The sequence below is a fragment of the Vigna unguiculata genome, unplaced genomic scaffold, assembly GCF_037176805.1.
Source record: "Vigna unguiculata cultivar grain cowpea cultivar isolate G323 ecotype 2 unplaced genomic scaffold, ASM3717680v1 ptg000042l_ERROPOS644330+, whole genome shotgun sequence".
NCBI classification, from domain to species: Eukaryota; Viridiplantae; Streptophyta; class Magnoliopsida; order Fabales; family Fabaceae; genus Vigna; species Vigna unguiculata.
Window position 1 is genome coordinate 1 of NW_028196684.1, and position 5,000 is coordinate 5,000.

Below are 5,000 nucleotides of genomic sequence, written 5' to 3' on the forward strand. Positions count from 1 at the left end.
GTGCGCCCGTTGTTTGTTTGCCGACCAGCAGTAGGGGGCCTCGGCCCCCCAGAGGCACGTGTCGTTGGTGAACCTTGTAAGGAGAATCATCCTTGCGAGACGCCTTGAAGCGCAATTCCTATCGAACGACGGGTAGAATCCTTTGCAGACGACTTAAATACGCGACAGGGTATTGTAAGTGGCAGAGTGGCCTTGCTGCCACGATCCACTGAGATTCAGCCCTTGTCGCTTTGATTCGTCCCTCCCCTTCATCTACCAAATCAAAATGCTTTATCTAAATGTCTTTGTAATCTCTTAAAAAAAATGTAAGTTTTTCGTTATAGAGGCTGACACTAATTGGTCACATGGAATAGACTATGATGTAGCCATGTAATGTACTTTACCTTGCTTGGTGGGGAGTTTTGTGAAAAAGTGAAATTCGTGGTTTTTGAGATGTGAAGGTTGGAATGGCCTCCAAATGCCCCCAAATGAATACCATGAAAGTCTTGGTGCACAAAAGTTTTGAGTTGGTTGGGTTTTACACATGGGCAAGGTTGTCGGTGCACCACGGCATAGCTAAATGGCTTGGTGGGGAGTTTTGTGAAAAAATGAAATTCGTGGTTTTTGAGTTGTGAGGGTTGGAAAGGCCTCCAAATGCCCCCAAATGAATACCATGAAAGTCTTGGTGCACGAAAGTTTTGAGTTGGTTGGGTTTTGCACATGGCCAAGTTGGTCGGTGCACCACGGCATAGCTAAATGGCTTGGTGGGGAGTTTTGTGAAAAAATGAAATTCGTGGTTTTTGAGATGTGAGGGTTGGAATGGCCTCCAAATGCCCCCAAATGAATACCATGAAAGTCTTGGTGCACGAAAGTTTTGAGTTGGTTGGGTTTTGCACATGGCCAAGGTTGGCGGTGCACCACGGCATAGCTAAATGGCTTGGTGGGGAGTTTTGTGAAAAAATGAAATTCGTGGTTTTTGAGATGTGAGGGTTGGAATGGCCTCCAAATGCCCCCAAATGAATACCATGAAAGTCTTGGTGCACAAAAGTTTTGAGTTGGTTGGGTTTTGCACATGGGCAAGGTTGTCGGTGCACCACGGCATAGCTAAATGGCTTGGTGGGGAGTTTTGTGAAAAAATGAAATTCGTGGTTTTTGAGATGTGAGGGTGGGAATGGCCTCCAAATGCCCCCAAATGAATACCATGAAAGTCTTGGTGCACGAAAGTTTTGAGTTGGTTGGGTTTTGCACATGGGCAAGGTTGTCGGTGCACCACGGCATAGCTAAATGGCTTGGTGGGGAGTTTTGTGAAAAAATGAAATTCGTGGTTTTTGAGATGTGAGGGTTGGAATGGCCTCCAAATGCCCCCAAATGAATACCATGAAAGTCTTGGTGCACGAAAGTTTTGAGTTGGTTGGGTTTTGCACATGGGCAAGGTTGTCGGTGCACCACGGCATAGCTAAATGGCTTGGTGGGGAGATTTGTGAAAAAATGAAATTCGTGGTTTTTGAGATGTGAGGGTTGGAAAGGCCTCCAAATGCCCCCAAATGAATACCATGAAATTCTTGGTGCACGAAAGTTTTGAGTTCGGAGGGTTTTGCACATGGCCAATGTTGGCGGTGCACCGCGGCATAGCTAGAAGGCTTGGTGGGGAGTTTTGTGAAAAAATGAAATTCGTGGTTTTTGAGATGTGAGGGTTGGAAATGCCTCCAAATGTCCCCAAATGAATACCATGAAATTCTTGGTGCACGAAAGTTTTGAGTTCGGAGGGTTTTGCACATGGCCAATGTTGGCGGTGCACCGCGGCATAGCTAGAAGGCTTGGTGGGGAGTTTTGTGAAAAAATGAAATTCGTGGTTTTTGAGATGTGAGGGTTGGAAAGGCCTCCAAATGTCCCCAAATGAGTACTGTAAAAGTGTTGGTGCACAAAAGTTTTGAATTGGATGCATTTTGCACTTGGCCAAGTTGGTCGGTGCACCACGGCATAGCTAAATGGCTTGGTGGGGAGTTTTGTGAAAAAATGAAATTCGTGGTTTTTGAGATGTGAGGGTTGGAATGGCCTCCAAATGCCCCCAAATGAATACCATGAAAGTCTTGGTGCACGAAAGTTTTGAGTTGGTTGGGTTTTGCACATGGGCAAGGTTGGCGGTGCACCACGGCATAGCTAAATGGCTTGGTGGGGAGTTTTGTGAAAAAATGAAATTCGTGGTTTTTGAGATGTGAGGGTTGGAATGGCCTCCAAATGCCCCCAAATGAATACCATGAAAGTCTTGGTGCACGAAAGTTTTGAGTTGGTTGGGTTTTGCACATGGGCAAGGTTGGCGGTGCACCACGGCATAGCTAAATGGCTTGGTGGGGAGATTTGTGAAAAAATGAAATTCGTGGTTTTTGAGATGTGAGGGTTGGAAAGGCCTCCAAATGCCCCCAAATGAATACCATGAAATTCTTGGTGCACGAAAGTTTTGAGTTCGGAGGGTTTTGCACATGGCCAATGTTGGCGGTGCACCGCGGCATAGCTAGAAGGCTTGGTGGGGAGTTTTGTGAAAAAATGAAATTCGTGGTTTTTGAGATGTGAGGGTTGGAAAGGCCTCCAAATGTCCCCAAATGAATACCATGAAATTCTTGGTGCACGAAAGTTTTGAGTTCGGAGGGTTTTGCACATGGCCAATGTTGGCGGTGCACCGCGGCATAGCTAGAAGGCTTGGTGGGGAGTTTTGTGAAAAAATGAAATTCGTGGTTTTTGAGATGTGAGGGTTGGAAAGGCCTCCAAATGTCCCCAAATGAGTACTGTAAAAGTGTTGGTGCACAAAAGTTTTGAATTGGATGCATTTTGCACTTGGCCAAGTTGGTCGTTGCACCGCGACTAGATAGCTTGGTGCCAAAATTTGTCAAATTTAAGACCTTGGCCAAACTGAATGAAATTTTGTGGGGAGGTTCCTGATATTGTTTAGTGGTGGACTGGAAAAAATGAGGTCGAAATTCGAAGTCTACATGTGCTTTTCTATTTTTCCCGATTTTACACATACCCGGTAAGTAAAAAAAATAAAAAAAATAGTTCCCCTTCGAGAAAAATTATGAAATTTGGTGAGCAAGGAGATACCATTATTCTACGAATTACTGCAAAAAATCGCATCAAAATTCGAAGTGTAGCCCGAGATATGGACTTATGTCTGCTCAAAAAAAGTGTATCTACTTGTACAATTTTGCCTTTTGCATATTAACCTCTTATAGGGGGGGAGTGCTCCTTGAGCCGGCCAGCTCCACACTGGCAGGTTTTAAAGGGAGCTTGATGAGGCCTCCCCCCTCACGTGGTGCGTGCGTTAGCATGTTTATCATGGCACAACTAGCCTCTTCATAGTTGTTGAGCTTTATTAATACCAACACACGGTCGTCACTGATCGTTGGTTAGCTCGGCAGCTAGTCCCTCGGATATTGTGGAAAGTTATTTTCATGCCTAGCGATGCTTGACCATGCGTCACTTGATGTTTCCATTTGCTTGCTTGCCCATGGTAGGTGGGGGGTGGACCGTCTTGTGGTGTGGTGTCTTGCGAACGTGAGGGTGTGTGAGTTGTAATCGAGATGCACTTGCTGGCTGGCTCCATGCCTTGCGTATCGAACGGTCAAGCATGCATCTCTTCCATTTTCACCCGTTGCCTTGGGTGATATTGGTTGATCAGTCCCTGTGTTGCCTACCCACTAGACGGTACTTCTGTGGTTGCTTCGAATTCTATCTTTCCATCACGAAGAGGTGTTGGAGGATCCTAATGTCACGCACGTGTTCCATCTAGTGAAACATCTCAGTGATGCACGTGTTGTGGCTAGTTCTTTTGGATGCGGTGCATTATATGAACTCGGGTTTACTTTAGCGACCCAGTTAACATAATTCGGTTGTGTCCCTTGATTGAGACGTTGTCCTTGAACTTGTTGTGAGCAATATCGTTCTTCCACAACCCGTCGTCTTGAGTGCGATGGAAGGCAAATAAGATGTGCTTTGGCATGTCATGCACGTACTCGATTGCGGGAAGTGTGAGAAAGTGTTGTTGACAACCCGTGGGAAATGGAATGTGGCAAATCGTGATGAGCTCTTCGTGGATCTGCGAAGAAGACGACCTTTGGGCCTGTTGGAAACGAGGGAGGCGATGTTGAACTGCGAAGAAGATGGACTTTTGGGTTGTTTGAATCAATGGGAGGCCACGCGAGAACTCCGAATACTATGGACTCTTGGGTTGTTGGAAGCAACGGGAGGCCCCGCTAGAACTCCGAATACTACGGACTCTTGGGTTGTTGGAAGCAAGGGGAGGCCCCGCTAGAACTCCGAATACTATGGACTCTTGGGTTGTTGGAAGCAAGGGGAGGTCCCGCTAGAACTCCGAATACTACGGACTCTTGGGTTGTTGGAAGCAAGGGGAGGCCCCGCTAGAACTCCGAATACTATGGACTCTTGGGTTGTTGGAAGCAAGGGGAGGCCCCGCTAGAACTCCGAATACTATGGACTCTTGGGTTGTTGGCAACGACAACTTGGGGGGATGACACTGGAAAAGAGTGAACTAGGCCAAACTGCGAACAAGGCAACTTGGGGGGATGACACTGGAAAAGAGTGAACTAGGCCAAACTGCGAACAAGGCAACTTGGGGGGATGATGCTGGAAAAGAGTGAACTAGACCGAACTGCGAACAAGGCAACTTGGGGGGATGACGCTGGAAAAGAGTGAACTAGGCCGAACTGCGAACAAGACAACTTGGGGGGATGATGCTGGAAAAGAGTGAACTAGGCCGAACTGCGCCCAAGGCAACTTGGGGGGATGACGCTGGAAAAGAGTGAACTTGGCCAAACTGCGAGGAGGGCAACTTAGAGGAAAGTTGGAAACGAGGGAGACTTAGCCGAACTGCGAAGAAGGCAGGTTTTTGGGAAGTTGGAATCGACTGAAGCGAATACTGAACTCCAAATACGACCGACCTTTTGGTTGTTGGCTTCCTGGGAAGCGATGTGAAACTCCAAATACGACCGACTCTTGGGTTGTTGGAA